The 11,862-nt window shown below is 45.6% G+C and overlaps 1 pseudogene across 1 annotated transcript; it reads left to right on the top strand.

Annotated features, from left to right (window-relative positions):
- Positions 1-654: 654 nt before the first annotated feature.
- LOC310783079 (proteasome maturation protein pseudogene) lies at positions 655-1,080 on the top strand (annotated as a pseudogene). Its single transcript has one exon. The product of its transcript is annotated as a proteasome maturation protein pseudogene (transcript).
- The last annotated feature ends 10,782 nt before the right edge of the window (positions 1,081-11,862 follow it).

The following is an 11,862-nucleotide window of genomic DNA, read 5'->3' as shown; positions in this document are numbered from 1 at the left end:
GATTGTAAAGAACCAAGTCGCAGCTGGATTCCTGCAGCTCATTACAGCCATCCAGATTAATGACAGCACACTATGGATAACTAGAAAAATTGAAAAGAAAGCACAGTATTATGATTTTAAAAGTCTAACAAATTTGAATGACATTGAATTTGACGGTATGTGTGTGATGCAGTCACTATATTGATTTGTGTCGATGGATTGAAGTGTTTCATGTGTGTTCTTTAGTATTTTTGAGCTCCCATATATTTTTATGTTGTTTGTAGCATGAACTTGTTTGGCAATATACTATACAGTATGTAATGCTCACTTGCAGATATATCCTTTTTGTATGTGATCTGTGCTAGCCAACTCTTCATACAGTAAGTGTTACTTAATCTTTGCTTTCTTTGCACAGTGTCTTTGTGGATGTATCTGATACCCCAGGGCAAATAAAATCTCACAGATTTTACACTATGTACAGTATGCCTCTTTTTTGTTTGTGCTTCTTCCCAGCGTTTAAGGCAAGTGACATCACTGATGACATAATCGAGTGCTCGAGTGACATCACTGGTGACATCAGTGATTTGGCAGACAGCAATGATGTCATAACTCCTCTGCAGAGGCTATAAGTAGGACCAGTGGTATTGAAAGGAAAGCGGGTGAAAAGGAACCACAATGAATACTCGAGGACTCCGTTGTCAGCTGAAGGACAGCATACCGGTGGCAGGCTTGGGTCCACAGGGGGCTTATGGCGTCCAGGACTCTCTCCGTGGCGGCTTCACCAGTGTAAAGAATGAGCTCCTTCCCTGCCACCCACTGGAGCTGTCCGAGAAGAATTTCCAGCTGAACCAGGATAAGATGAATTTCTCCACACTCAGAAACGTCCAGGGTCTCCACGCTCCACTCAAGCTGCAGATGGAGTACAGCGCAGCGAGACAGATCCAGCGTCTGCCGTTCTTGCAGAGTTCCAACCTGGCGTTGGACACGCTGCGAGGGAACGATGAGACCATCGGCTTCCAGGACATCCTCAGCGATCTGACCCAGAGTGAGATGATGGGCGAGCCACACATGATGGTGGAGTACACGCTTGGATTGTTGTGAAAGAGGACAGATACACAAACTAATGCTGCATTCCTTTATAACTCGGATGTCGCAAATTGACACTTGCTATAGAAAAAGTAAAATAAAAATACCACATTAACTCGGAGTTCCTACTCGCAAACTCGGGTATGATGAGTTCTCAATCCCTAGTTGCTCCCAGCCCGTCATTTGACATTATTTCAACATGGCCACCGACGATTGTAAGAATTTAAAACACATTTTTGACAAATTTTTCTTCTCTTCAACAATAGTAAGCTTTCAGACCAATCAGAATACCAATACAATAGTTGGTTAAACCCATACAATTAAACGTTAATGTTATTAGTTGTTAGCTTATAACAGCTAACAGCATCCATGGTTTTGCAACTTGAAACCTTGAAGCTCGGACGCATGTAGGTTGGAGATGATGCGTTTGCCACTTGCCAGCTCCGGCCATAAATGAATGCAGCATAAAATACATTGACACCGCCCTATTATTGTTTGTAGTAACATTAGTATTATAGTATAGTACAGTGATAAGATTGTAATTGCTCGAGTGACATCACTGGTGAGTGACATCATTAATGACATCACACTTGCTTGAGTGACATCACTGATGACATCATCGAGTCCTTGAGTGACATCACTGATGATGTCACCATGTCTATGACATCATCAGTGATGTCATAAATATTTCCCTGAATCTGCTATAAGTAGGACCGGTGCAAGTCCACTGAACCAGATGGGCTTCTTCTAGGCTTCCTCTCTGGGATTAGTATTTTGCTGCTGCAAAGGCATCATGGACCAGAAATACAGGTACTTGAAACATCTGAGAGAGGGCGTCTTGGGATCAGTGTACCAATGTGAGAAGAAGGACACAGGCGAGACTGTGGCTGTAGCATACAGCCTCAGGATCACTAAAAGAGAGGTGGCCATGCTGCAAAGGCTGATGGAGAGTGTGGACCCAGACCAGAATCATATCGTCAGATTTCATGAGTTCTTCCAAACGACTTCTAGGACATTTATGGAGTTCGAGTCTTTGGACATCAGCCTGTATGAATTCATGAAGCACAGACCAAGACATCGGCTGGAATTGAATGAGATCAGACCCATCATCCAACAAGTGGCCACAGCACTCGGCGCCCTGAAGACGATCGGAGTGATCCACAGAGATCTGAAAACAGACAACATCATGCTGGTAGATCATCTGACGAAGCCCTTCGAGGTCAAGCTCATCGACTTCAGCATGGCCATAACGAGAAGTGAAGCCAAGACTGGCGCTGATGATGTTCAGCCATTTCCCTATAGGTCTCCAGAAATCATTTTGGGTCTGCCGTTTTCTGAGGCCATCGACATGTGGTCCCTGGGCTGTATGATGTTCAGGTTGTATCTTGGCTGTGATCCTTTCCCTGGGATCAGTCATGAACATGACGTGATGCGATCCATTGTCCAGCTCCTGGGTCAGCCTGCAGACCATCTTCTCAACCATGGGCTGAAAACAAAGACCTTTTTCAGACTTGGCTCCGGCGGCTGGAGGTTAAAGACTCCAGAGGAGTTCACCAAGCAAACAGGCACACAGACCAACAGGCGCTACAAAGACAAGAGGCGCTACAAATTCCGCACTCTGGATGCACTGGAGGAGGTGAGCCTGGATGAAGAGAATGCTACTGAGCCTGACGACATCAGGGACTTTGTGGATTTGCTGAAGAAAATGCTTGAAATGGATGCCGGAAAGAGGATTACCCCCAGTCAAGTCCTCGCCCATCCGTTTATTACAACTCCCTCACTGAACACCACAGAGGCCATAGCTCAACCTACTGCATCTGTGGACGTTGCATCGGTTCCCATGAGCAGCGATGCTGCAGCCGCCCTGAACCAGATGGACCAATACCTGGACAACACAGAGCCCACAAAGACCTTATCTGAGGTCAGCAAGCCCAAGGAAACAAGGAAGAAGAAGAAGAGAGGGGTGATGAAGAGAATCCAAGGCTTCTTCTCTGTGATCAGCTGAGCTTCATCTGCAGCTTCCTCCAGCTCTGTGCTGAAGTGTTCCTTCAAGTTGCAGGATGCATTTTACACAGAAAATATTCACACTGGTCCTTTTTATTACACTGTTTTTCTTCAATAAACTATTTTGCAAAGGATTCAAGTCAAGTTTATTTGTATAGCCCTAATTCACAAGCATGCCTCAGAGGACTTTACAGAGAATATGTACTAAATCTACCTGAGCACTAACAATAAACATGATTGAACAATCAATTATATTGAAGAGTGCAGGGGGAGAGGGAGAAGGGTGGAGAGCAGAACAAACATGCTATACTGGGGCTGAGCGATACAGTTGAAATCAATATCACAATATAGCCACAGGAGTCCGTTTCGATACATACCAATGTATATCACATATGGTTCATGTAAGCAAAGTACAATTTAGTAACATTATCATCATCAGTATAAAACGGAGCTAGGGCTCTGTCTGTTTCTCTGTCTGTCCCACTGATGACATCATCAGTGATGTCATACATACTGATGACATCAGTGATGATGTCATCGGTGATGTCATCAGTGATGATGTCATCAGTGATGATGTCATCAGTGATGTCGTCATCAGTGATGTCATCAGTGATGTCGTCATCAGTGATGTCATCAGTCTGAGGCTCACGAGAGAGACCGAGGGAGAGGGAGAGAGGGAGACATTGTGCGTGCGCCAATAGGGCAGGCAAGGCCACACAGCAGCCGAGCTGCGGGCAAGGCTGCGCAGCCGCCGAGTCCCTGTTTGATATAAATCTGTGGGCATGGTTTCCGTCGGCACTGATTTCTGCATATAGCCTATATATTTTTTCTTTTGCACCAGGTGACCCCCTGGGGGAGGGTTCAGTTATCCTTATTACACTAGGTTTATAGATGAATAATGGTGTTTGTTGAGTATTCATTAATTCGGCACAGAAATGTGTCCATTCTTTTCATTGTTCTTGTTATTTGACTAGTTTTATAAAGTCTGCTGTCTACCTCCCCCCGCCACCACCTCCATGTTTTTATTTCTTTTTTCTTTAAGCCCTGGAGGTAGTAAAATATTGAGAAAGTTCACGAAGAAGAAGTCAATATAGTCTTTGGCTCATTTTCACACACACACACACACACACACACACACACACACACACACACACACACACACACACACACACACACACACACACACACACACACACACACACACACACACACACACACACACACACACACACACACACACACACACACACACACACACACACACACACTGACCTCATATTCTCACCTTGTGTGACCTGTTGCCTCAAGCAGCTCTTGGCTCACAGAAAGAGACGAGTTTCAGCCCAACAAGTGCAAATTCACAATAGCTGCGACCAGATATGCAAATTTCAAAAATTTTGTGGGCCAACCAACAGAGTGACTTATAGAGCTGCTGGCCTCAGCTAAACTGGGCCCAAAACTGGTTCGAGGGAAAAGGCAATGGGATTTTTGTATTGGGAATTTTGGTTGTAAATGCATGAAATAAAGTCTGGTATATGAAGCAGTGAAGTTTGTGTTCAGCAAGATAGTCTTCACAAACAAGGACCATTCTTATGACTTTTGAAGCGTTTTCTGAAAGTCGTGTTTACAAAAACGCATTTAAGCTTCGAAAATCATAAAAGTGGTCCTCATTATTTTATGAAGACTATCTTGCTGAACACAAACATTGCTGTTTCAAAAACTTTTGTTAACCACAGACCTTATTACTATACATGCATTTAACTGGGATTCCCATACAAAAAGCCCATTGCCTGGATTGGAAGTGCTAATCCTGTCTTCCGGACTCCTTCCTGCAGTACTCTACATTACATCATTTAACCGAATTGAGATTTCAACTAAACTAGGCCAACATTCTTCTTGAAATGAGGTCATTGGATTGTGAATTCATCTTTGTTATGCTGCATTATACAATATTGTTGCTTTACTATTTTTAAATCATCTTTTTCTTAAGTCATGTGTGCGCCTCCATCCCAAACACATGATGCCATTTCAGCTGCTCACCACAGACTGTCGTGCTGATGTTGGCACGAGGCAGTCGTCACAAAAGCAGCTCCACAGGAAAGTCCAATATTTGAACGTTTCCCTCTTACCTCACTGCAATGTGCTCTGCAGCGAGAGGCTGCACCTCACTGCAATGTGCTCTGCAGCGAGAGGCTGCACCTCACTGCAATGTGCTCTGCAACGAGAGGCTGCACCTCACTGCAATGTGCTCTGCAACAAGAGGCTGCACCTCACTGCAATGTGCTCTGCAACGAGAGGCTGCACCTCACTGCAATGTGCTCTGCAACGAGAGGCTGCACCTCACTGCAATGTGCTCTGCAGCGAGAGGCTGCACCTCACTGCAATGTGCTCTGCAACGAGAGGCTGCACCTCACTGCAATGTGCTCTGCAGTGAGAGGCTGCACCTCACTGCAATGTGCTCTGCAACGAGAGGCTGCACCTCACTGCAATGTGCTCTGCAGCGAGAGATGTTTCCCTCTTACCTCACTGCAATGTGCTCTGCAGCGAGAGACTGCACCTCACTGCAATGTGCTCTGCAACGAGAGACTGCACCTCACTGCAATGTGCTCTGCAGCAAGAGGCTGCACCTCCCTGCAATGTGCTCTGCAACGAGAGGCTGCACCTCCCTGCAATGTGCTCTGCAGCGAGAGGCTGCACCTCACTGCAATGTGCTCTGCAACGAGAGGCTGCACCTCACTGCAATGTGCTCTGCAACGAGAGGCTGCACCTCCCTGCAATGTGCTCTGCAACGAGAGACTGCACCTCACTGCAATGTGCTCTGCAGCGAGAGGCTGCACCTCACTGCAATGTGCTCTGCAACGAGAGGCTGCACCTCACTGCAATGTGCTCTGCAACGAGAGGCTGCACCTCACTGCAATGTGCTCTGCAACGAGAGACTGCACCTCACTGCAATGTGCTCTGCAACGAGAGGCTGCACCTCACTGCAATGTGCTCTGCAACGAGAGGCTGCACCTCACTGCAATGTGCTCTGCAACGAGAGGCTGCACCTCACTGCAATGTGCTCTGCAGCGAGAGATGTTTCCCTCTTACCTCACTGCAATGTGCTCTGCAGCGAGAGGCTGCACCTCACTGCAATGTGCTCTGCAACGAGAGGCTGCACCTCACTGCAATGTGCTCTGCAACGAGAGACTGCACCTCACTGCAATGTGCTCTGCAACAAGAGGCTGCACCTCACTGCAATGTGCTCTGCAGCGAGAGACTGCACCTCACTGCAATGTGCTCTGCAACGAGAGACTGCACCTCACTGCAATGTGCTCTGCAACAAGAGGCTGCACCTCACTGCAATGTGCTCTGCAACGAGAGGCTGCACCTCACTGCAATGTGCTCTGCAACGAGAGGCTGCACCTCACTGCAATGTGCTCTGCAACGAGAGGCTGCACCTCACTGCAATGTGCTCTGCAGCGAGAGATGTTTCCCTCTTACCTCACTGCAATGTGCTCTGCAACGAGAGGCTGCACCTCACTGCAATGTGCTCTGCAACGAGAGACTGCACCTCACTGCAATGTGCTCTGCAACAAGAGGCTGCACCTCACTGCAATGTGCTCTGCAGCGAGAGACTGCACCTCACTGCAATGTGCTCTGCAACGAGAGACTGCACCTCACTGCAATGTGCTCTGCAACAAGAGGCTGGACCTCACTGCAATGTGCTCTGCAACGAGAGGCTGCACCTCACTGCAATGTGCTCTGCAGCGAGAGATGTTTCCCTCTTACCTCACTGCAATGTGCTCTGCAACGAGAGGCTGCACCTCACTGCAATGTGCTCTGCAACGAGAGACTGCACCTCACTGCAATGTGCTCTGCAACAAGAGGCTGCACCTCACTGCAATGTGCTCTGCAGCGAGAGACTGCACCTCACTGCAATGTGCTCTGCAACGAGAGACTGCACCTCACTGCAATGTGCTCTGCAACAAGAGGCTGCACCTCACTGCAATGTGCTCTGCAGCGAGAGGCTGCACCTCACTGCAATGTGCTCTGCAGCGAGAGGCTGCACCTCACTGCAATGTGCTCTGCAGCGAGAGACTGCACCTCACTGCAATGTGCTCTGCAACAAGAGGCTGCACCTCACTGCAATGTGCTCTGCAACAAGAGGCTGGACCTCACTGCAATGTGCTCTGCAACAAGAGGCTGCACCTCACTGCAATGTGCTCTGCAACAAGAGGCTGGACCTCACTGCAATGTGCTCTGCAACAAGAGGCTGCACCTCACTGCAATGTGCTCTGCAGCGAGAGGCTGCACCTCACTGCAATGTGCTCTGCAGCGAGAGGCCAACTGCCAGACAAATACAGACAGAAGAAACACAGCGACAACCCTGACACTGCTCACTGCACTATTACACACACTAATACACACACTATGTCTGCAAAATCTGAAATAATATGGAGTAAAATGGTATCGTATAAAAATAATTATGAAATACTGTCTTTCCATTATCAATGATATATTATCAATAATATAGCATCTGTAACTGCCCCTTGTGTTGTGTTGTGTTGTGTTGTGTTGTGTTGTGTTGTGTTGTGTTGTGTTGTGTTGTTGTGTTGTGTTGTGTTGTGTTGTACCATAGAAGGAGTTGTGACATCATATAGCATACGTTTTCGCTGGGGATTGACTCAAAAACCCTCAATGTTGAGTATTGCATTAATTTCGCTACTGAGTTAAGTAGCCTATATCTATCTATCTATCTATCTATCTATCTCTCTATATGAATGCCTAGGTGGGCGGGCGGTGTCTTTTTGTCTGTTATTTGCATCACGTTTTGTGTCATCTTCTTCTTCTGTGTTGTTTTATGGCAGTTGGCATCCTTTATGTTGCATTACCGCCTCCTTCTGGATTCATCCAACCTGCTTCCCGAAACTCTGTCCTTCTGGTCCTCTTAGGTCTGTTGTTCTTCCTCTTCTTCCCATTGTCTTTCACACTATTTCACACTCGCATGAAACGTTTTCAATCACCATCATATTGATGCATGCACCTGGGAGAGCAAGGCACACAGCACAAGCGCTGCTGATTGCTTATGAGGGGAAAATCAGTGCTAAACCAAATGAGATTGAAAATACATAAAGAACGAGTTTGCCACAAAACAGCGAGACACAAACAAGACATGAGGAGCGCATCCTTATTTTGATTGGATTCCTTTTTTGAATGGCATCCATGCTGTGACCCCCAGGGCCACCAAGACAAATCCCTGTATATTTCAAAAGGGAATTGTCATATTGACACTCAAACCCAACAGTTTTGACACTTTCGAGACTTGCCCCTGTGATGACGCACGTTTCATATTCTACAGATAACAGATTAAACGCGTAACACACAGGTGGCAACACTGCTAACTTCTCCCGCTGCAGGTTCCTGACACTGTTCCCTCCTCATGGCCAAATGTCCAGTTGGCCTCACATGCACTTCAGACATACTTATCTAACCAACATGGGAAACTCCTACGCAGGTGTCCTCATCCCATCCTGCTGATGGAATGAAGGTGGGAAGCTTCAGCTCAGAGCCTCGCTGCAGGCTGGCTGAGGGTGCTGTGAAAGTGAGGGTACCATATAAAGTACCACAGGAATGAGTCCAGAATACCTCGCTGTTAGCACTTCCAGAACTTCCTACGTGTAAAAGTCAATGGGGATTTTGGTTAAATGCTTGAACTAAGGTCTGTCGTTAAAAGATTATGAAACAGCGAACTTTGTGTTCAGCAAGATGATCATCACAAATCAGGCCCACTTTTAAGATTTGTGTAAAAGTGTAAACGCATTTTTTAAAACGCGATTCTGATAAATATTTGTAGAAGTAAAACTGCAGTCTGTCTCTGATGGGGGGAGGGGTCCAGGACCTCTAGCAGTTTTTCCTACAGTTTTGATGGATGTTCTCAGGCCAGGCTTGCTACAAAATTATCACACCAGATGTATTGGTTGAATGTGAGAAATCAATAAAGTCCCTGATGTTCAGGTTTATGAGGTCTAATATTGAGTTGTGGTTGTGGAGACATCTGAAAGTCTGCAGTGAGCTTGTTACACCTCTTACTTCAGACTGCCAGCTGAAGCTCACACAGAGCTCATCAGACTGACACAGCGCTGCGGGCAGGTGAATTGATCATACCGAGTGTTCATTTGATTAGAGGCTTATTTCAGGACAGATCTATAGGAAAGGAGGATTTGCACTCGGGCCAGACAGACAATTGGATGGAGTTGGTTTAGAACTAGCACTTAATGAATGAAGAGCCCAAAACAAGGTAATTGCTCTGCAGCACGAGGTGCCAGCTTGTTAAGAAGACCATAAAGGTTAAGAGTGGCTGGCATGTGCAGACGAATGATAAGAAGTTGGGAGGAATTTTCACTGAATACTGAACTCTGAAAGCATGTTTCGGAGTGCCCGTTTGCTGTCGGAAAGAATTTGGATGACATTTGGGCAATATCTGAGTGGAGGAAGTGAACGACTAATGCTCTCTCCTCCCTCAATAGACACTAATGGAATATATTACACTACTCTGTGAAGAGGTTACGTTCACGAAAAACTGTGCGCACACCAACTATGTGTCCTGGAGTCACCAGAGCCACCAGAGCCCGGGTGTTCTGGTTTGGAGGAGTGAGTTGTTCGTGGCAATGATTGGATAGTGGGAGTTTGACGCCAAATTTTTATAAATGTTCTTGTGTTTGCAGTTGATTGTGAACTTCACAATAATAACAAAGAAATAACCATGTATTGCAACTGTATTATCATGGGTAATTGTGTGTTTCTAACTGTCCGAAATGATGTACAGTATTGGTAAAATAAAGGTTTTGCCTTCACTCATTATTTCAGAGGTGTAACTTTAGACTGTGACCAGATGGGAGATTTATTCATAAGGCTCTAATGGGGTGACAGTGTAAAGATGTTTTCAAATCTGTTCATTCTGTAAACTAAAGGCTTGATGCAAATGAGCTTTCATATGACATAACAGCTGCCAGAGGAAAAGCTATCAGACTACAAAACACCCAGCACCCGGCGCAGCAATCCTGTTTCTGCCATTTTTATTATGTACATAATCACTTCCACTGGTAAATCAATCCTCCACATCAGCAGTGTGAGCAGTGGGTGGCTTTGTGTGAGGAACCTCCACATCAGGATCATCAGTGGGTGGCTTTGTGTGAGGAACCTCCACATCAGGATCAGCAGTGGGTGGCTTTGTGTGAGGAACCTCCACATCAGGATCATCAGTGGGTGGCTTTGTGTGAGGAACCTCCACATCAGGATCATCAGTGGGTGGCTTTGTGTGAGGAACCTCCACATCAGGATCATCAGTGGGTGGCTTTGTGGGAGGTTCTGTGAAATCATCTTTTGCACTGCAGGCTGGGGGGGGGTTATTCTAATTTACACTTACAGTATTCTAATTGATTTTTTATTCATTGATTGATTGATTGATTTAATTGGACAAACTATAAAATATAAACTCACTCTCTCTCTATATATACACGTATGTATGTATGTATGTATGTATGTATGTATGTATGTATGTATGTATGTATGTATGTATGTACAAACTATATAAATATAAACTCTCATAGTGTGTGTGTGTGTGTGCGCAAGATTCCTAGGCCGATATTGGCTTGATGTAGCGGTCTAACCATAATTTGTCATTTGACTTGAAACAGCTACATGAGTGGATTCATAGCGTTGGCACAAAACCTCAACAGAACAGAGGAATATATGGCAAATGGTATTAAAGGTCCCATTATGAAATACAAAACTTTCCTTGCCTATATACTTTAGTGATCCTTCAACCTAACTTGTACTGATTTGCTCGTCATAGATAGGCTATGCATAAGCATTTGCCATACTAACCATAGGCTCTAAATGTAAACATGTTCAAAACATTTGCAATACAACTGGCATATTTTAATTAAATACATTCGTTGACACGTTTGATAAGATAGCCTACGCCTACTGTAATGTTACATGCATTAATTCTGTGTATGCGTTTCTAGCACCTTCTAAATTAATTGTTACATGCATTCATTCTGTTTGAGTTTCTAGCACCTTCTAGATGAATGTCGCGCCTATTTCTGTTATTGTAGACGTTTGCATACTCATTGTTTGTTTGAAGTCGCATGGTCTGTTAGTCACATGTTATATGAGCAGCCATGGCTTCCTCAGAACCTGCTAGATAACAGCATGAGTCAAGAAGACCTCTTGATCTCGCTCCATCTGCCTGCCTGTGTGATCCTTGGAGAAGATTTGTCTTTTCACACTATGACAACTTGACCACATGGGAAGTGCGGTGTCCTCAATACACATACAAGTGCATGTTGATAAGCTCTTTATGCTCCTTCATCATCATTCAATTTACATAGTGCTACTTCACTCAAGAGTGTTTAGCTATCTGGTGACGCGTGCCTGGCTACATGCGCGCAGGTTCCAGAATATCTAGTTGCCACTGTAAGTAAACAGGTAAATGTATACAGGCTATAATCTCGAGATTCTCGACCTACATTTACCTTTCGGTAGCCATGTTTCTTCTCCGTGTATGGCCTCCATGAGTCCTCCTCCTGTCTGTGATGGATGCAGCCGTGGCAGCTTAGCAGGACTCAGCGCAGCGTAGAGAAGCGATCCTTCCTCTCGACCATGCGTTAAACTGGTATTGAACCCCGGAATCCGACGGGAGACAAAGCCTTTCCCCGCTCTTCCTTTTAAGTTGTGCAGGTGTCAGAATGGACCGGGCCGTTTCCCGGACTCCAGCAGAACATCAACCGGGCCCTGTAATAATGG

The sequence above is a fragment of the Poromitra crassiceps genome (genome assembly GCF_964638095.1).
Source record: "Poromitra crassiceps genome assembly, chromosome: 10".
Taxonomy (NCBI): domain Eukaryota; kingdom Metazoa; phylum Chordata; class Actinopteri; order Beryciformes; family Melamphaidae; genus Poromitra; species Poromitra crassiceps.
The sequence above is the reverse complement of the archived record's forward strand: the minus strand, read 5'-3'. Positions and strand labels throughout refer to the sequence as shown.